General features: G+C 48.8%; 1 protein-coding gene across 2 annotated transcripts in view; it reads left to right on the plus strand.

Annotated features, from left to right (window-relative positions):
• The window catches only part of LOC142557679 (uncharacterized), a 183316-nt gene that overhangs the window by 128095 nt on the left and 33169 nt on the right, over positions 1–22052 (plus strand). The window contains exon 1 of one of the 2 annotated variants that reach the window (XM_075669692.1): positions 10605–11003. The exons of the other annotated variant lie outside the window; for it this stretch is intronic. The gene's annotated coding sequence lies outside the window, so the exon portion shown is untranslated. Of the gene's footprint in view, positions 1–10604; positions 11004–22052 lie in introns of those variants that run through there. 2 annotated transcript variants of the gene reach the window in all.

Genomic DNA, 22052 nt, shown 5'->3' on the forward strand with positions numbered 1-22052 from the left:
TTCACCTTATGATTTCCAAACTATCTTGCTCATGTGAACTGCATGAAAAAGAGAAAAATAACGCATTAAGAACGTTTGTAAATCTCGAAGTTAACGATGTTATGTACGCTATCCGCAATTCTGAACAATGTGCTGCTATTCGCTGCCTTGCGAATTATGGACAGGAGGCGCTTCGGTATCGGCTTCATACTTTGGCAAATGAACTTCACAATAAAACTATTCACATAACAATGATAACGATAACAGCGCTGCGACACATGCCTTTGTTAGGTATATGTTTTATGAAAAGGATGTGCTTTCTTTTTTCAATTTTATTTCCCTTACTGCCGAGGCTTCGTTACAGGTGCCCTCTTGGTAGATGTGTAACGTAAATAGAGCGCTCACAATTTTCGCTTGCCTATGATTGTATTTGCTTGCCCAAGAGAAATCAGTGCGCATTATTTCTATATTACTAAACTTATGTCATTTTTTTACTGTACTTTTCATGTTTTGCAATTACATGTTGCAGTTCTTCATTATATGCCCGTACACCTAACTGTCGGTAAGCGGTCCGTTGCCGTCGTGTTAAGCTAATAAACGTAGCAGCTATTAGTTAATGCTCCTTCCTTTCTGGAGGAAAATAAAGGAAGTTAAAAACATGACATTGAAAGTGTGGGAATGTAGGTTAGGTCAAATGTTTCCACAGGCTCCAAGGTACTACAAGCTTTTGCCTTGTTCAATATGCTCACCACAACCTAATTATATATATATATATATATATATATATATATATATATATATATATATATATATATATATATATACACATACATATATATATATATCCCAAGTGCCGGCAAAATGCTGTTCTTTCGCCACTTCACGCTCCTCGGCGGGTACCGTAGGCGTGCCCATGTCCCCAAGCGAGCCTCACTTCGTCATTATTCAACTCCGGAAGAGTCACGCCAGTTTCGGTTCAGCGTTCCTTTCCGCTTTGTTTCCTTCACGACGCCAGGCAACCGAATTGAGACACCTGTCGGACGAGACCATTCACGCCCCGACGAAAGAGCGAATGGAATTGCGCAAGCCTCAAATACACGAGAGACTATATACGCGCGTACGGTGTAAGAGCAGTACACCGGGACATTGCCTCAACACACAGCCAACATAAAACCAGTGAGAAAGGGGGGCAGACTTTTTTGCGAACCGTTCGCAAGCCTCCCGGCGAACAATACGGGCTGCGAAAGCTTGCGCGACTTGCACTTCTTCCTTCAATTTGCTCCTTTCCTCGCCGAAGCCTCTCCAGTCACGCGGCAAAACAGCGATTATCGCGTGCGCGGAAACCCCCCGGGTGAGGCAAATCGAGTGACGTGCAACAGCAGCCAGTGTGCGCGCCCCTTCGATTTGAAAGCGAGGCAATTGGACAACGTCTGGTTGAATTCTTTCTCGCAGGAGTCAAATACCCGACCCACCACAACAGGTGGCGCTGTGCACGCCCTCGGAAGCACGAACTTGCCGGTGAAAACCAATTCAAGCGAGCAAACGGAACGTCCGCGGTGTTACACCATTGAGATGCTGCTGCAAACGCGAGCGATCTAGCATTCACACGCCCGCCGATTGCGTGGTTTACCCGTACACGCACCGCAAAATGGGCCAACCAAAACAACCGCGAGATAGCGTGATCCCTTGGTTTAATACTTTTTCTTATTATTTTCTTTTTTTTCCTTTTCGTCTCCTCGTGCGCGCATTCGTTTGTTTTCGCACGCGTACGTGCGTCGAAGGTTGTAAGAAATGAACGCGTGCTCCTCAATCCGGAGCCCCGTGCAGCTTCACAGCTTGGGTTACGATGCAAGGTTGTTGATCTGGGGACAGTACTGTGGCGCAAACGAGAGTGGGACGCGAGAACAGGACGTGAGCACAGAGACGAACTAATCTAGTGCGGTGTCTGACATTTTCCAGAGCTCTCCTCGCATCCTCTTCTTGTTTGCGCTACACTAAAACATACCACGCATATAGTCATTCAGTCGCTGCAACGTCATTTGGTTGATCGATCAATCGATCGACCACTTATTTATTTAATGCCTGGCTGACTAGCGATTGATTGATTGATTTCAGATAAAAGCAGTTGCTCTGACAGACGCCGAAATGGAAGGGCTCGATTATTTTAACCACCTAGGGTTCGTTAACGTGCATCCAAAGCACGGCACACGGGCATATTCACATTCCCCCCCATCAGTATGCGGCGGCTATGGCCAGGGAATCGAACCCCCAGCCTCGTGCTTAGCAGGAAAACGTTACTGCGGCAGGTCGCGCGATCCTCACATCCTGAGTGACATCACTTTCCTGTAGCGCCAACAGAGGATGTTTCCTTTGTAAAATAACGGTATTTACAATCCTAACACGCAAGAGAACAACTGTATTACTTGGGCGAGACATTGAAGTCGGTGAGCATACCCAGTAAGTACACCAGCGATACATCTAAATGATTGTCTGGTAAAATCTGTCTGGTAATTCCGTAATGAACAGAGTTCAATGAATAAACGGAAGCTTGGGAGGGCGCCGCAGGAGCCTTCGCTACATGCTTCCAACAATTTTCGTGTAAACTGTGGCAGACTTGCGTTTTGAGAAGGTTGCGGTTTTCTCGTTACACAGGACTCCGCTCTTCGCGTATGCCTACCAATAGTTTGCGCAAGTCTTCTACACTCTATGCCTTAACTGTTCGTTAAATGAACTCTTAAAAGAACGTTTCCGATCGGCGAACATTCGTGCTAATTGGGAGTGACCTCCATAGATTTTCGTTCTTTCTTTTGTATACCTGTAGAATGCAACGCGGCTTCTATGTCCTTTTTTTTTTCCAATACCATATGTATCCACACTATTTAAAAAATGCAACACGGAAATCTATTAGCTGGGACAGCAATGCATTTCGCTGCAGGTATTGCGCATTTATCGATATTTAATATTTCTCGAACATTGAGCGTTTATAAAAACGTGGCGCAAAGCACATACTTTCTAGCAAAAGAATACGCTATGAGTAAAGCCTGACTTTATGTACGCAATTGCAACATGTCATCTCAATTTACAAATGAAAACTAACAAGTGAAATACTGTTAATTAGTAATCGCTTTGGTGATTCTGATGTCTGCGGCACTAATGAGACTCGCTGTCAGCAAGAAAATATCATTTTGTACCGAACCTACAATTTTTTAGTGATTTTAGTGGCCGTGGTGGTTCAGTGGCTTGTAGCGTTCTGCTAACGAGCATGAGGTCGTGGTTTCGACTCACGGCGGCCGCGTTCCGACTGGGGCGGAATGCAAAACAGCTGTCGTGCACTTAGACAATGGTCAAAATTATACCTCAGTTCCCCCACAACGGCGTTCCTTACTTGCGCTATTTCGGCACTGCGCTAAATCGGAACGCTAAACCACATAGTTTGATTCTGATTGATTAATTTGTAATGGTTTCAGACGTTCGCTGCAGAAGCGTGCGGCACTAGGAGAAGATAAGGTGGCGCACACAATAGCTTATTCATGAGCAGCAACGACAACATTCATTAAATATTGTCGCTACACGATGTGTGTGTGTGTGTGTGTGTGTGTGTGTGTGTGTGTGTGCGCGTGTGTGTGTGTGTGTGTGTGTGTGTGTGTGTGTGTGTGTGTGTGTGTGTGTGTGTGTGTGTGTGTGTGTGTGTGTGTGTGTGTGTGTGTGTGTGTGTGTGTGTGTGTGTGTGTGTGTGTGTGTGTGTGTGTGTGTGTGTGTGTGTGTGTGTTTACGTCGCGTCGAGTTCGTTAATACTGACGCAGAAGCACAGCGGCGCAGTTCCTGCACAAACAAATCGAAATATGAAGTTAAATCTCGCTTTAGGTAACAATAGTTTATTCGATGGCGATACGGTACACATACTTGAATCTGCACCACTACAAAGCTATCGTCTGTTAGTTGAAAGAGCCCGCTGCACTACGTATGAGACAGGCACGTGTACCACTAACTTGTTTTGTTCTTCGTTTGTTTGTTCTTTTTTCTAGTTAGATTGTACGTAATTGCTAACGCAATGAGAAGCTTTTCAATCGCTCCGAGTATACTTCTGTCACAAAATTGACAAGCGGCTCACGTAGGTTACAATGGAGCGAACAATTACTGCGCCCAAATGTAACGACAAAAACAGGGACTAGCAACAAATGAATAATTCACTCTGCGCAGAAGGGGTTTTCTGCACGGCGTCCGCGGAAATTTACGGGAACTGCTTAAAATGCCAGTCGGCGTGCGTTTGCTAAGCCGTTCACGTTTTCTATGTACACGGGAGGCAACTGAGGTTGGCGAGACAGACACATTTTTCTTTATCTCCGGGGCTTTTCAATTAACTCTTCCTCAAAGCACTGAGTGTTATCGCAGCTACGAGCTTTCGCCTCGCACGCGAAATATCGAGACGGGGCTCCGCCTGACCATTCGCGGCGTGTTCTGGCCTGCGAGTCGTCCAAATTGTGGGAGGCTAGAGGCGAACAATGAGATTCATTCTGAAGGTAGCACAACGCCACGAAGGTAAAAAAGAAAAAAAAGGAGAGGCGGTACTAATTACAAACGGTTTACGTTTGACTTCTCCGCTCTCCGTATAACAATGTCCAGTCCGTAGCACTTAACATCTTTGCATGCGTCCTCCTGAATCCCCAAGTAAGACGTCAGCCATTTCTGCCACTTTCATAACGCTTGGCAGCTGAGACACGTAAAGTAAGAAGAGAGAGAGAGCCAAATTGAGACAGAAGTCCGAGAAAACAACATTCACTCAAAGAAAACAACAACAATTTAAAAAGCACACAATAATAAAGAGGGATTCAGTGGCTTGGAAGCAGTTCTCTTTAAAGCAACAGGCACGCAGGCATCATTTCGTTGCGGCAACTCAGAAGGCGCGCATACGCACAAGAAAAGGCCTAGCGCTGAAATAGAAAAGCAGAGATAACGAAGCAAGAAAAGAAGCTCGTAAGGGACACTTTCCCTGTGCTGGGCTTGCGTGCCCACGGTAGCCTCGCGCGCCTCAAGCGTATCAAGTAGGAATGCGAGGAACGGCTGCTGCTGCTGCTTCTCCTAAATGTTTCTCTCTCTCTCTCTCTCTCTCTCTCTCTCTCTTTCTCTCCTAGTCACGCCGCTACGTCGCTGCATCCTTCCGGCAAAAAGGAATTGTTCCAGGCGGAGGTGCCTGCGCGTTCCGGCCTGACAACGGCGACGCATTCTCTTCTCTAACAAATTTCGCACGGACCTACGTAGAATGGAAGTTTGTACGGAATATAAGGCGATCTTACAAAGCCATCCGGCGGCAGCTTCCGCCCCCCCCCCTTCCCTTCTTCTCCAAACACGCAAACAATTCCGCCTCGTTGTGCAAGAAAACATCTCCCACAATCAACGACTGTTTCAATTGAACTAGTTGGTTCGTAATTAATACAGCGCAGAACCCAGATTAGGCAAGGAGACATAAAAAAAGGCGAAACAACAAAAGGCTCGCTAATTGCGTTGTGTCGTACATTCACACACTAATTTAAGTACGCTGTACAGTACTAATGCGATCAGCATGAAACGTTTATCTTGCTTATTGAAAAAGCGGTTTGAATTATAGTAGATCGTTGACCTGCATCTGGCTATCTGACAAGTACAGGCACGTACACCTCGCCCTTATACCGGGCGTTTCATCTAACTTGCGCCAAACCTTACAGAAACCAAATGTGTGCTACGCGAGTGCAACCAAATTATTACGGTCCACTGTAATTTTGAGCCATTTGAAGTACATTTTGCTACGAGCCTATGAAATTGATTTGAAAATAATTAAGCAACCTTTTAAGCATTAATTGATACGCAATAACTTCAATGGAGAACTTGTATAGAGCCTATTGGGAAAGTAAACGACTCCTTTCCATGAGGATATCCACGAGATATGGGAAAATTACCGCGTCACTAGGCTCTTGCGACGTCTTACATGCTTGCTTGCGGCATTTGCGACGTCTTACAGGTTTGTGTTCGACCTAGACCGAAAGTATGAATAGGCCACAAGCTAAAATGACTGCAACGACCGTCGTCTCGGACCCATCACCATCCGCCGCCGAAACCTCATCGTCTTTTACGCAGTAAAGATAACGCTGACAGTGCTCCAACAGTTGCCATGCGTTTCTTTATTATTATTATTATTATTATTATTATTATTATTATTATTATTATTTCATTGCGGCGCTGCATGCCTCGGTTTGTTCCATCGCTACAACAAGGAACACACCTAGGCAAAAGTAAAATCCCAAGACAATTCTCTTTCATCCATCTCCGTCGTTTATGGCCTGTTCATTCACCGTCTGCGTGCAGCATCGATCATTCGTTCGAGGCACACTTCGAGGAACTGATGTCGCCGCGCGAAAGCAACTAGCGCCGGGGTACTTTCTTGAGATCTGGCGCGTTTTCCACGGCGGCCCGGAAAAGTTTCGAATAGAATATAGCTACCTCCACGGGAGGAAATTGTTCAGATATTTTTCAATACGCTTTAAAAGGTCTGCATTTAATGTTTTGCATTTAAATGAACACTTTCATCATCATCAGCAGCAGCATCAGCATCATCAGCCTGGCTACGCCCACTGCAGGGCAAAGGCCTCTCCCATACTTCTCCAACTACCCCGGTCATGTGCTAATTGTGGCCATGTTGTCCCTGCAAACTTCATAATCTCATCAGCGCACATCAATTTTTGCCGCCCCCACACTTTAAAAGTGGGTTCAATAAATTTCGTTACCCATTTGGTCCAAGCACACACACATATATATATATATATATATATATATATATATATATATATATATATACAGAGGGAGAGAGAGAGAGAACAGGGGACAGTATTGGGTTGCATTCACGTAGCGCACACCACATATGAGGTCGAATTCACAAGCGTTTTTGTTCGTAGGTTCTCATTGTCATTGGCCGGTCGCCTTCGCTAATAACGTGTCCAGCATACCGGTTGGCTAGCATTGGTTCTTCAGCAGTTGTGTCGTGAGGACGTTTATTTGAATGCGGGTCACAGTCTCTATAAGGCTTCGCATCATCATCATCATCAGCCTGGTTACGCCCACTGCAGGGCAAAGGCCTCTCCCATACTTCTCCAACAACCCCGGTCATGTACTAATTGTGGCCATGCCGTCCCTGCAAACTTCTTAATCTCATCCGCCCACCTAACTTTCTGCCGCCCCCTGCTACGCTTCCCTTCCCTTGGGATCCAGTCCGTAACCCTTAATGACCATCGGTTATCTTCCCTCCTCATTACATGTCCTGCCCATGCCCATTTCTTTTTCTTGATTTCAACTAAGATGTCATTAACTCGCGTTTGTTCCCTCACCCAATCAGCTCTTTTCTTATCCCTTAACGTTACACCTATCATTCTTCTTTCCATAGCTCGTTGTGTCGTCCTCAATTTGAGCAGGACCCTTTTCGTAAGCCTCCAGGTTTCTGCCCCGTAGGTGAGTACTGGTAAGACACAGCTATTATATACTTTTCTCTTGAGGAATAACGGCAACCTGCTGTTCATGATTTGGGAATGCCTGCCAAACGCACTCCAGCCCATTCTTATTCTTCTGATTATTTCCGTCTCATGATCCGGATCCGCCGTCACTACCTGCCCTAAGTAGATGTATTCCCTTACGACTTCCAGTGCCTCGCTGCCTATTGTAAATTGCTGTTCTCTCCCGAGACTGTTAAGCATTACTTTAGTTTTCTGCATATTAATTTTTAGACCCACTCTTCTGCTTTGCCTCTCCAGGTCAGTGAGCATGCATTGCAATTGGTCCCCTGAGTTACTAAGCAAGGCAATATCATCAGCGAATCGCAAGTTACTAAGGTATTCTCCATTAACTTTTATCCCCAATTCTTCCCAATCCAGGTCTCTGAATACCTCCTGTAAACACGCTGTGAATAGCATTGGAGATATCGTATCTCCCTGCCTGACGCCTTTCTTTCAGTTAACATAGGCTTCGCATATGTTAACTTAAACACCCTGCGTACAACGACGTCCTGTATTGAGACGTCGGATCTCACTCGCCGTGGTAGCCTATAGTGGCACAAAGCGTGACGCTGCTGAGCTCGGGGGAGCTGGTCCGATCCTGGCCACGGCAGCATTTCGATGGCGCCACGTTAAAGAACCCTAAGTGGCCAAAATTAATCTGCAGTCCCCCACTTCGGCGTCCCTAGTATTCAGATCGTGGCTTTTGGCACGTAAACAGCCAAAATTTAATTTGGAGCCGTTTGATCTACTGCTGTGGCGCATCTTTAGGAAATAATTAATAAATATAATAGGTCCACCACGTCTAACGACAAAAAAGCCCTGCGAGTTGGTAAGGATTTGAGACTAAGAAACAGGCACGGAAACCGCTATTCACCATAATACTTTATTAACAGGCTAACACGGCGACGTTGATTGATTGATTGATTGATTGAATGTTGACTGACTAATTGATTGATTGATTCCATTACAACGTACCGAAGCTAAACGTGCTACGAAGGACGCCGTAGTAGAGGACTGTTCTTGGACGTATACAGATGTCACGGAACGTGCATTATTTTACCCCTATCAGAATAGGCATGCCGCGACGGGGAATTATCAAAATAGCAGCCTTGAGCTCATCGTAGCACACCAAAGTGTAAAATAAGTTACACCCCTAAAAGTATACAAAGGTGTAAATCTGTCTATAACTCACACCCTTACACTAAAAAAGAAAGGTGTAAGGGTGTGAGGTATGGAGCGATTTACACCCTTATTGCTCTTTAAGGGTGTAAACTATTGCACAGTGCACAGACTCACTGAGCCAACGAGGCGGGTACTGCGTTGCCTCTCGTGTACAGCTGGTGTCTTCCGTATCCCGTTTCACCCCCACCCATGCCTCCTTTTTCAATGAATTCTGTTTGAAGTTTCGCCCTTCTGCTGTCTATATCATTGCCATTGTTGCTGTTGTTAAAAAACAAACCATAAACCTCGCCACAGTCTCTTAAAAGGGAACCGTACTGTCCGCCCGCTATAGAAATAACGTTTTTTATCAAATCCTGCGTTTAAGCCCACTTTCCCTTCATGCCTATCTAACACGAATGCCACAAATTTAGATTCTGTTAACAGAGAAATGCTACAAGAGAAGCATTGATTGCATTTTAGGCCATTTACAGTAATCGAGCGCGCAATAATAAACGGAATTTAGCGCTGACAGCTACGAGTTGCAGCTGTCATGCAACAGCATTCAGCTCGGCATTAATGACACACGGTCGTACCGCGGGCTTGCCTTGTGTTGCTGACTCGACTCGCCATTGCTCTCACACAAAGCAGCGCCATTGCGATGAACGCAAACCCGCTGTACAAGAGACGCCGACTCGTCTTCCTCCCACTGTTCCCTCCGGGAAGGAGACAGCTGTCGGCGACACTTTATTCGTGCAGCGGTGAGGATCACGCAGATACACGCACTAACTTTCATTTTTGACGTGTTTGTCTCGCCTTCTTCCATTTTCTGCGTTCCTGCAGCGTGGCTTCACCTTTGTTGCGCGTATGCACCTCGGTGCTCATAACGCGCCGCACTCCTTTCCATCACGGTTCCCGCAGGACTCGCTCTCTCTTCGCCAAAATGTCGTAAGAAAGAAAAGATAGACGAGAAAGACACGTAAGTGAGGGAGAGAAGAAAAACTAACAAAACACTCGCACGCGGGCCCAGAGAGTTACATTGCACGGCGCACTGTGGTTTCTCTCTTTCTTTTCTTTCTTTTTTTTTCACCCGACATCCTCCTGGCCCGGCTTTATAGTCACCCGCTCTGTACCAGAGCAAGCGTAGTCAGTCGGCTTCGGACTCAGGTACGCGTCGCAAGCCGCCAGAAGCCGACCACGACTACGACGAAGCGAAAGACCGCAGAGACCGAGGGACAAGCATCTGGCGCAGGCCAGAAGGAGGTGGTCTTCCGAGGTAACGCATCTGACTTGAGGTGCACTTGGCGAAAGATCATCCCGGGTGCGTAGAAACCAGACCACAGCGAGAAGCTGCGACGGACGGGCTACTAAGCGGCTCTGGAGGAGACACGGTGTCGGCCAGGACAGAAGGAACTCTACGGGACATTGTAAACGAACTGCAAGTGTAGAGTCCGCAAAGGACACACGGCAAAAGCAGAAGTGAAGCCGACGAGCAAACGACGAAAGCGGCGAGTCAGATAAGTCAATAGACACTCGTCCGTCGTCACTGTTAGGATTAACGACGCCACCATCACCCACGGCCCTACCGCATTGGCTCTTCTTTGGCCCTTCTGAAGTTGGAGCGTTCCACTAGTCCTTCAGAAGAGTGAAGAAGAACCGCGAGAGAAGGGCTACGCATCGCTTCTATTGTTTGTGGTGGCCACGTACCGGCTGGCACGCAATAACGGGCAGTTTCACCAAGAGTGTATCACATTGAACCGTCTCCGTTACAGCTGAACCACTTCGCCAGTGCTTGAAGGGAGAAGAGAACAGCAGAGTCGGGGGTGAGAAGAAAGGCGACAGACTACACGACAAACTTGCGCAGCAACCGGCGCGAGCCCCCCCCCCCCCCCCCCTTCCCATCGAGCCTGCCTTCCACCACCCACCACTCCTTTCAAGAGGTGGTCCAGCCAGCTAACGGAGGGCGAAAACCGGCTCGAGCCGATCGCAAGAAAGGGACCGACGTCGTCGGAGAAGGGGGAACCGCTCGCCCGCTCGCTTTCGGCGCGTGGCGGCCCGCTCCCAGCGCCGGCGGAGCCAGTTTAGCTTACGCGCGCCGCCAGCTCTGACCCACTTGGACAGGAGACCGTCAGAGACCTGTCGGCTTGTCTTCCCCCTCGAGCGCGCCCGCACGAAAGCACCGGAGGGTGGCACTGAAACCACTCCGGTCTCACTCTCGACGGACTCGGCGGCGACGTTTCGGCGAGATCCTTGCTCTCCGACTCACTTTTAACGGGAGCCCCTCGTTTTCTCCATCTGCGGCGAGTTCCGTCCGGATCGGCAGCGTTGTGTGCTCCGGTTTCGGCTCCGGTGAGTGCATCAGTTACTATTCTCTTCGCTTACTTTGCCTAGAGTCGTTACTTATCGATCAGGTGCTGGCATCGAGCAGGAATGTGAGCCGAAATGGGAATAGAAATGTAAACAGTCGCGCATTCTTAGCCACCACTTTTCGGCAACACCCGACTCTTTCTTCTTTTTTTTTTAGTTGTTGTTCCTAATCTCATATTTCATACACGGGATATCGTGCAGTATTTAAACGTTGCTACATGCAGCAATACGTAGAATTTTATCTCTAAGCAAACTTTTTTTGTTGTGTGTGTGTATGAAATCTATGCGTCTTAATTCAACACGACATCCATTTCGGTCGAGCCTCCGGACCTCATTCCAATAAATGATTTCACACACACACCCATTTCGGGCTGCCGGCTGTCGGTGACAGCATTTTTTCCTTCGTGTAGGCAACTCTGTCACACTACCAACGCCGACAATCTGCCGACGGTCAGCGGAGAGCTCGGCGTCTGTACGGTGTGACAGAGGCGCCGACAGGGAAAAAGAAAACGTTGTCACCGACAGTCGGCAGCCCGAAATCGGTGTCGTGTTGACCGAGTGTGAATGACCCTTTATCATGCAATTGCACACGCTGCGGTAATACATAACGTCTTATACGTACATGGCAATGCAGCCATGTGATTTCCTCCGATCCGCATTTAGACGTCGCTTCGGATACCGTTTCCTACATCACACGCCCTCTACAGCAGGCGCCCCAACAACATCGCTTGCAAAACTGAACATCAGAGTGTTATAATTGCGTCGTGTCGTTACAGTCAGAGTAACGTCACGAAATACAAGCAGTGTCCATATATCGTTGCCGCTTCTTGTCGTACGAACCACATTTGCATACAGAAGCTCTACCCGTCTTTCTTTTATATAAAGCTAACACTTGTGTCAATAAAATAAAACATGACTGAAACATTACGGGGTTAACTTGGATTAATGGATTAATTATGGATTCAGTTGCAGAATAATTTTGACCACCTGGGTTTCATTAAAGCACACGTAACCCTAAGTACACGGGCGTCCGTGCATTCCGTTCACATCGAATGCGGCCCGCAGGGCCGGGAGACGAGCGCGTGACATCGGGCTCGGAAGCAGAACGCCCGATCTAGACAGCCACCACCGCGGGTGCAAGTGGACTCCGGGAAGAGTTTATTTTCGACTCCATTCCACGTTACACAATACGTAAACATCACTATAGGCCGACCTTGAGGAGCGAAGAAACATGGAAGGTTATCGGCCTCGTCCGCAACTCCCGTTACAGCCTAATGCGCAGAGCACGCGGAAGTCAACGCACCGCCGATCCACTCGAAGTGCGTACGTCGCCTCCATCACAGAAGCGCGCCGGCCGTTAGCGCGCGGAACACTTCCTCCGGCTACCGTGTCATCGCCATAAAAGATCTATTACCGGGACCTTGAAGGACAGAATGACCGCGTGTCTTTCTTCTTCCTTGCTCGATACCTTCCGACAAACACCGACACGCGACCTCCGCGCTTATGTCGCTCCCCCCCCCCCCCCCCTCCTACGATACAATAAGCCACGCTTAATGGTCGTACGGGACTCGGGGATCTTCTGAGTCGATCGGTCCATTATAAAAACTCCAGCGGCGACCTTATCGTGGTTTGTTCGCATAGCGGGAAGGCCGCAAGTTGGAACACGCGTGCACTGCTGTAAATCAGAAGCGTGCTCGGGACGAAGATTCGCAGGAGGCGTCCTAGCGCATGGCGATACACGCCATTGACAAAGTGCGCGAGGTCATCAGGGAATCGATCGAATAGTTTTTACATTAATTTTTTTTCTGCGATGTGACCTCTCGATCGTTTAGTAACGCTATTAGCCACCCAATAGACGTCGAATAGCGGAAAGTTGATAGCATAGAAGTCCGGCATCATTTATTTCCTGAAGTTCATGGATTGAGACTGTATAGGGTCCCTTAGATGTGCGTGAAAACAGTCACATACTTTCTTTCTTTTTTTCTGGCAGGCCCATAATATACGTTTTGCTTAAATTAGGTCATTTCACTTGCAAAGGCACGCACAGTCGACCGCAATTGCTAACGAAAGACGGGATTCGCGAAAAAGCTGCATTCCCACTAAGCCTGAGCACACAGCCTCGACAAAATTCAAAGTTTTAATATGCAGTAGTTCGTATTGTGACGCACAGGGTGGTCTGTTAAATTATAAGCGTGATGTCTTAACAGCGCAGAAATGAATATTTGTCGTAGAGCCCGCGTCCGAAAAGATGCACGAAAATCAGCGTACATACACACGCGTGCACCCACAACATGCTCTGTTACCTTTACACAGCTTCGCAAACTAACGACGCAAGAGCCAGCAGGTTTACAACGGCCCTGAAGAAAGCAAAGTCCGACGCGAGGTTCGAGTCCTCAACGCTATAGCTTATTGCCCACGTTCGTTCTGCTAAAGGACCTGAGTTCGAGGATTATAAGGTTTAGCTTGTACGCATTAGCAAGATCGACGCAGTGACACTCAATAATGCAGCACTGTATACACCGTCCTTTCCGGTCTGCACCCGAGGTATAATCATCGGGACTCAATTTAAAATAAAAAAGGTTCTACTTAGATAGTCCGCACCTGCTATTTAGTCTGCAAGACGAATTTCACATGAAGCAGTTTTTATAGCTTGTCTTTAACTGACAAACAGTAAAAGAATAATTCATTTGTATAAATAATTTGCATTTATTCATTTGTATAAACAATTTGCCTTGTTTGCTTTTATTCGCATAAATGCATTACGCATTTTGCAGCAAGGTTCTGCGCATGTGATCACAAATCCAAGGAGTGAGAAGCAACCACTCTCGAGCATTACGAGCAGCATTTACTTGCAAATCACGAGCTACCAGTGTGAGCTGGAAATATTGCCCGGCTCAGCGACGATCTCGCTACGCGATTTAGCCAGTGAGAAACTTGCAGGTGCATTATGGCCCCGTTTTCTTTAGGCGCACCTACGACCTTAAAATCCTGTGCAGTCTGTGCCCATAGATAGTCTGCACCCTGCGGAATTTCAACTTCTATACTTGTGCTGTCCGCTGACTATGAAGTCTGGAAAATGCCACACTACGTTCGCGTCGTATCGGTTAAGTCGCAGTCTCTACACAGCCTCAGTTTTGCCAAATGTAATCCGCCTAACAGGGTAAAATAAAGCACGCCAGTCTATAGTGTCTCACTTAATGCCTGCCGTAAACTTAAATGATGACTTCAACGTCGGTACTCTCCTCTCCTCTCTGTTTCCACAACATCAGACCTGCAGGCTCTTCTTCGAATGTGCGGTTTCGCGAGAATTCATCTTTTTTTTTTTTTTCGCTAATACCGCGGCTTCGTAGTCACTGGCGACTCTACATAACAAGGAACCCCCTGCCGATCCGACCTGATGAAAAGTGAATGTTCGGAAGACGAGGCACACGAAGCGGACGACGCGCCCCTCTTACCAGGTGCAACACGTGATCGCGCTAGAGCTGATCCGCAATGCGCACGTGAAGCTGGCGCTTCAGCTCGTCGGGTACAGTAAGCGTTACATACTTACAGGCTAGTTAATCTGACACTGATATTGGAACCATATAATGCTTAACCCCGTGGAAATAGTCCACACGTGCGCTGCGGCCCGATCATATAGTAACGGTATATAGCGGCAAACAATATGCCAAGCGCGTTCTACTGCCGCAGCGCTTCCATCTTGTCTTCCGGGAGACTGGATATCAACAACGTCCCCGTAGATAGACAATTGACCCGCAAATCACGAATTAATATACGATCGCCCGCCACGCAGACAGCGCAGACCAGCGGCAATATGGGCCACCTGTGCGCGAGACCTTGGCAGCATGGCCGGCAGGCAGTGCACTCGCTTAAACGTCGAAGACCTCCCACTTTTCGAGGCTAACGCGTACAGCTGTGTCTCGCAGACGAAAAGGGGTCCGAGCAGCGCCAGTCGGCGTTCCACACATTCTTCTCCTCCCTGGTTCGCCCCGGCGGGAACAGGAATAAATGAGCGAAGTGCATACGTATAGCAAACGCACGTGCTACGTGCGCTCGCGACAGGTCGGGCCAATCAGTGGACCCCGCAGCCGTCGCGGCACGCGCTTTTTAGCGCAGCGGCAGGCCGACGCCCTTCGCCGCTCCGTCGACTCGCTTCAAGACACGCGGCCGCCACGAGCACAGCAAGCAGCCCCGTTCGCCCGAACAATGGAGCACCGCTGCGGCCGAACGGTCTTCTGGCATCTCAGTTTATAGATAACTTCATTAGGGGGCGAGAGAGATCCAGTCCGGCCTTAAGCGCAAGTCGTATAAGAACGCATACGGCTCCGCAGGAGGTTGGTATAACACACCTCGGGCACGATGCCCCGGGTAAAAGCGTGCACTGTGTGGAAACACTACAGGGTGCGCCGAGGCCACCGACGCAGTTTCGTTTCACGCAAGCACTGACACTGATTCGTTGTAGCAGATACATGCTTATGTGTTTCCACAACTCGCCTGCGAATTTGTCTATACTTGCAACCTCGAAGTAGATGAAAAGGCAGCGGGGTTATCCTATATGAAGATCTGTCTGCTACCCCTATCGGCCGGTTCGCGCCATCGATCCGTCATATATGGAAATCACTGAGCAGTCAACGGAAGCTTCATCTGCGAACGGCGATCGGTAGCGCCCAGTTAACAGACTACACTTCGCCCCCCCCCTCCCCCCGCGCGCCGTCCTTTGATCCAGTACTGAACGCACGTCATCGGCAGTTCGTAGCGTTAATTCCGTGCCAATAGGCCAACATGGCGGCGCTTCCTCGCATCTGACAAAATTGTCCGCACACTTTGCTCCAGATGGCACGAAAAGGGAGGGTTGCTGTCGTCTACCTTGTGACAGGACAATACGCACTGCCATCTGCTATTTTCGGTTGACCTGGCCACAGCCCCGCGGGTGCTTGGACTAAGAAGCATTAGCAAAGTGCCATTGTTGATATGTGCTCACTGTCGCCACTATGGGCAGCGGTCAGCAGCGCTACACCTTCGGCAACACTGCATGGTCCGAAAGTAGTGCAGCACGGCTGGCTCACGCACGACGGAACCGAAACGTCATCGGCGCAAGACACCCCGTGGCGACGTCCGTGTTTTTCGCCCAGCGGGACCCGCCCTGTAGAAAACACCGCCGAGAAAGGGGCGTTGCACAGTGCAGGCTATACACCGCTGGCACACAGCGTCGGCAGTGTTTCTGTCATTTTTTTTTCTTTTTCTTTTCTTCTCCGGCTCCTAAAATCGCGAATTTAGGTTTCGGTTTACGTTCCAGATTTTCCACCGCCACCACTACCGAGCGCATACAAGCTGTACGGCTTCATTGCCCTCTGTATACCTTTCTTGTTTAGCTTATGTTCGTACGACAGGAAGGTTTATTCAAACGTACCGCGGCAGGGGTTCTTAAGAAATCCCGTGGAGCCTTGTTCGTGACAGAGACGGACGGCGGTGGAAACGCTCGTTTTGGAGCTTGATTCTTCGCAGAACCGGCGGCCTGATGCTGAGATACGAGCCCGTTAGCTCGCCCGAGGCTCCCCGCGGTGTCCGTTGCGCAAGGACGACCGGATCTACCCGTGTGCGTGCGACCGACAAGCGAAATGGATGAAACGGAAAGTCGAAAGTGCGCTGCCACGCGCGAGGGCAGTCATTCCCCCTCCCTCTCTATCTCTCTCTCATTCTAATGGCCGAGCCCCCACGACATCCTTACACGCGTTTTCAGGCGCCGTTCAGGACAGTGGCACTACTACGCTATCACGGCACGCGCGTGCACCAATAATATCCCAACAGTCTCGTATGATAATATTGCCACGTGTAGGCTGCATTGCTTTTTTTGTGCGTGACCGTTTTTCATGGCATTACCACTGTTGTACAGTTATTGCTCGGCGCCAAGATCTTGGGAGCCTGGGCTCACAGTTCATTTGCCCAGAAAACAGTTCGAGCGCTTTGTCACAACCTGAAGGCAACAGACTTGAGTGCGCGACTATAGACATCCTACAACTAACTTCTCTCTCTCTCTCTCTCTCTCTCTCTCTCTCTCTCTTTTTTTTTTCCCTCCCAATTCCCCTCCCCACGTGTAGGGTAGCAAACTGGACCCAGTCTGGTTAACCTCCCTGCCTTTCCTTCTTCCCTTCTCTCTCTCTTTCTCTATTGCTTGGCGCAAAGCGCACTTATACTGATTCGGCAATTTGTTGAATTTCTTGAACCGACGGACGCTAGTTCGAATACCTAACGTTCGGAAGCAAAATTTCACATCATTTGTTTCGTTCGTAAACCGACTGATTTCGATACAATCGGACAAACTTCCGGTCGTGTTTGTCGATCCCGGCCTTGTCGTGCACAGCGGCGAATTGATACATATAGCCAAACGAAATTGAGACACAGAAAAAAAGAACCGGAACAACGTCTCAAGGATATCGCAAGCGCTACGACGATTAATATAATTCAAACGGCTGTCCACGAACTATCAAAGCGCAACTCACTGAATCAGCATACACTGCAGCCCTTAACTAGAGCTATATATATATATATATATATATGGCCGAAGCTTTGTAGCAGGCGCGCGATACACATTTGGACACCTGCATGCTATAGGACGTCGCTGCACGACAACTAGGTCGCCTGGCGACCGCATATACTGTTACATTTTTTTTTTTTTTGTCCGCTTATCAGTCCCGTCCTATTTTTCCCCTGTGCAAAGCCGCCACAAAGCTTTCGCTAAGATGCCTTATGAGCAAATTAGTTGACCCTTAATGCACGTACGAACACACACACACGTTATATCTGTAGTGATATGCTTGCTTTCTTATCATCGCAAGAGAGATCCTATAATTAATCCACTCGATCAAACACGTCCCTCACGCTGACGTTTCCGCGTACGCGTGTTTTGTTATTTGTCGTCCCAGTATAAGCTTTTCCACCCTCGGTATTTAATCTACAGCAGGAAATATTTCAGACGTTCTCTCTCCCACATTGTCGCGGCCCTCGTGATTAATAATGACTTGACTGTCGTTCTCTTCGTTACGTGCTGCTTTAGAGACGGCCGCTCTTACTCTTAACTGCAATAAATGGTAATGATATGTCTTGAGCATACATTTATACAAATGCGACTTCGGTCTAGCGGCTTGGACGAGAGCCACTAGACCGAGGTAGGGTATGTTCAACTCCCGCACCGGTCGCGCCAAACCACGCCGTCGGTCAGGCAGACTGCGCCAGACGCTAGACTATATGAGCGTCCACTTTTCGCCGGCGTAGGAGAACAGCAATTGACCCCCCCCCCCCCCATATTTTCTTGTGCAAAGGCGCCTTACTTGTATGTGACATCACAAAAGACATTTCCCTTTTTTTTTTTAGTAGCTGTTTCAGGTTCCGCAGGTTTCTTTCGCCTCGAGGAGAAATGGAAACCAGTACTACGCGTGCCCCTACGTCTTACCGTCGGAGCGACTCTACGCAGTAACGCACAGCTCCGGCATTCTCACGCACCGACCCAAATAAGGCACGCAGCGAACGAGCAATACGCGAGAAGTCGGGCGCCCCTCCGTGCCTTACCGCGCACTGACACCGCGCAGCGACCGAACGAATTACTCGTGTCCCGCGCGGCGACCAATACCGGTCTGCTTCAAACGCCGCTTCCATTTATTACGTCCACCTAAGGCACGTCGAAATGACGTTAAATAATAGCCGTGTCAAAGCAGGAACGGCGCGTGCTGCACGGCTGTAAGGGCTACCCGCTAGCTTGCGCTGTCGACCCAGTAAAAGCAGGTAGGAGTGCCTGCAAGCAGGCAGACGGACACTGCACGGCACACGACCCAAGGAACCGCTTCTGAGTGGTCGCGATCCGGGCGCACGACGCACTGACTCACATTTGCACGTGTGAGCTAATGCCCGCCTGCATTTGTGTACATACTTTCTTAGCTTATCTGCACGGCAACACACAACTGTCTATACAGACGGGGACGTCGTCGCCTGCGAGGACACGCCCGAGGATAAAAGCGACAGACGACAGACACGACGACGGCGCAGACGGAGTCGGATATGTATAGTGGAACGCCTGTAAGCACTAACTCGCACGAATTCGTGCACGCGTGTGTACTTCCGAGCGTATAAGCCTACATAAGCAGTGGCACGACCACAGGCGACCGTCGTCTGCAACACGAGGGCGTGCCCACGGGAACTGAGAAAGAGACGACGAGGCCACGAGGCCAACGACGCTGATGACGTAGAGAACAGGTGAAAGTGAAAAAGTAGACCAGTATAGCAGACGGCAATCTTGGCGACCCTCACTGGCGGTGGCGATGTTTTCTTCAGTTATGTTCTATTCCATCTCGCGTCATTTTGCTCATTTTCGTCTTCTATACCTGTCGGCACAGGCACGAGAGCACTCTCTCTCTATCTCTCTCTCTGTCACACACACACACACACAAACACGTGGTGAAGTGTTCTTAGAGGTCTCCCGCAACCTGACGAGGCAACGCGTTAGACTTGCAGCACATACCATTCTTGCTTTGTAATCAGGTTTTTGTGTTCTGGTATCCTGTTAATGTCACTTCTTTTCTCCTGCGATTTTGCTATGCGGCATGATCTAAATTGCGAGACTGCAATACCTCGCACGCGCGCTTGCGTTGTCAGCGCACAGTGCACGTGCCTCATTTGGCGCGCATAGTTTCTCGTTCACTCCACCCCAAAAGGTGATGATCCAGAATGCCAAGTCATGCTGGCAGAGTGGGCTAACCGCGTCGCGGCCACATGGCCTCCACGCTAGCTCCTCTGAAAGGGTTTCAATAACGAATACCCCTGTAACAACGTTTACTTCTCTGTATCTCCTTAAAACAGTGCAACACTGTGACGGTTGAAGATACCGCCTGTCAACTGCATCTATTCGGCAGCGCCCTCGCATCCGCAGCCTCAACGCCCGCTCCGGACAAAAACAGAAAGGAAACGACGCTCCAATGCATGTAGTAGAAGTCAAACCGCCTTTCGTATAATTTCGATAGAACAAATGCGTCATTGTTGTAGCTGATCAACTGCAAGCATGTGGTAAAAATAGGCTGCATTAAAGCCGCCTATCCAAACGCACAGCTCAGAAACCAACGCTGACCCCAAGAAAGCAGAGTATGATTACATTGTGATGATACCGCCAGCTGGTGCGAGAACTTCACGGGAGTGTCGCCACCCACCTCTCGTCCTTGCGTCTTTTTGGCCTATCAGCCCTTCTCACGGATGAGATACGCCGTTTCACTATTCAGGAGCGTATACATCACAAATATAGCTTATTCTTACTCTACTGTTAACGGAGAGGCCGTAGAGATGATATCGCAACCCACAAATTACCCTTTCGGCGCGTACTACTCGACGCCTAGGCACGCCTCCAAGCTTTTACAGTGCTGCATACTTTTATCGAGCAAGGCACTAGCGCGCGCGCGCTCTCCCCCATTTCTTGTGTGCAGTCGCTTCCGACTTAGGTTCAGCCCGTTGCTTCACGATGATGTGAGCGCGGTACCTTTCGTTTGTTCAGTGCTGAATGTATCGTCGGGTTGACAGCCGTACTTTCTCTCTCTCTCTCTCTCTCTCACTCGCTCACCCACTGAGTCGCGTCGTGCAATTTGGGTCGTCGAGTGAGCGGTGCCCTCGAGACCTGCTCGGGAGATATAATAGTCAAGCTGCGTAAAAAAAAAAAAAAAAGTAATCGCCGCAAGCCACCCTGGCCTTAACCTTCTTTATGCCGACCCAGTTTCCACGCAAGCTAACCCAACTTAACCCAGCGCGTACAGAACGAGACACAGCTGGCCCTCCTGGACAAATTCGAATTTAGGGTCAGCGCGGATTGTTCTTCGCGGCGCAGTTGCAACGCGTCAGAAAACGTACAGTTGACTAGAAAACTCAATAACTGCTCCGTAGAACGACAGTTTTCACTACAGTTAGCTCGTACTACCGTACATCTGTAAGCTTATCATTTTTTTTTTTTTTTAACGCAGGGTCGGGAAACATTCTCGCCGGCAATCCTGATCGCGCTTAGGCTCCAGTTTCCCCAGTTTACCACAGACCTCCAAAAAAAGAAAAAAGCACTACGGAGAAATATAGCACTGTAGCGTCTACAGATGCACCAAGTATGGCGACGTATAGCTATACCATGAGAATTATCGGTAGCATACAGTGATTTGCCTAACTTCATACTCGCTTCAAATGGCTTTGTGACTTTGCAGTTTGACCATTTTCAACAAAATACTGCGTTATAATCGCGAAAACTCGAGGTGATTAGGCCTACGCGCACAAATTTAACGTACTCGCGCGTCTTAAAAAACATAAAGATTGTTTCGAAACATAGATATATAAAACGTAATCGGCACAGAAAAAAGAACGTCCGAATACACAAGCATAGATAAATCGATGTACGACCCATATTTGTTATAGCAACTGAGCAATTACAACGGCGGAGTTCCCTCTAGTACTTTTAGTAGGAAAGGACGCTAGTAACTCTCTATTTATAGCACAGTTACGTTCCTCCTCCCAAGCACCGCCTTGATGCCTTAACGGCGCTATGATTTTCGTAGCTATAAAAGGTGCAAGCCTTTCGCTCCTACAGGTACGCACAGGTGCGTCTGGGTCGCGCTCGAAGAGGCCCGCAAACTCAGAAAGAAGAAAAAAAAGTTAACAGCTCCGAAAGCTCTGAGGAAACCTCAACGGCAGTTCAATTACCGCGCTTCTCAAACCGCACTTCCTTTTCTCCCTTTTCGCGCAAAGTGGGTTACGTTAAGAATGACAAGGGCTATTATTACGGGGGCAGAAGTAGGCACACAAACGTCTCTACGCCTATCAACTACAGTCGCGGACGCACTGGACGACGCGCGATTACGCTCCGCTCGCTATCGGAAGAGCAGGGCCGGAACCAATCGGCGCCCGTTTCCGTCCTCTGTCGATGGACTTCCGGGGCAAACCTCTTTACTATTAGCGCCTAAGAGCTCTAACCTGCACAGACGCAAGCGTAATGGCAGGCGAGGCCGGACTGCGGTGGAG

This window comes from Dermacentor variabilis, chromosome 9 (assembly GCF_050947875.1).
Source record: "Dermacentor variabilis isolate Ectoservices chromosome 9, ASM5094787v1, whole genome shotgun sequence".
In the NCBI taxonomy this organism is placed as follows: domain Eukaryota; kingdom Metazoa; phylum Arthropoda; class Arachnida; order Ixodida; family Ixodidae; genus Dermacentor; species Dermacentor variabilis.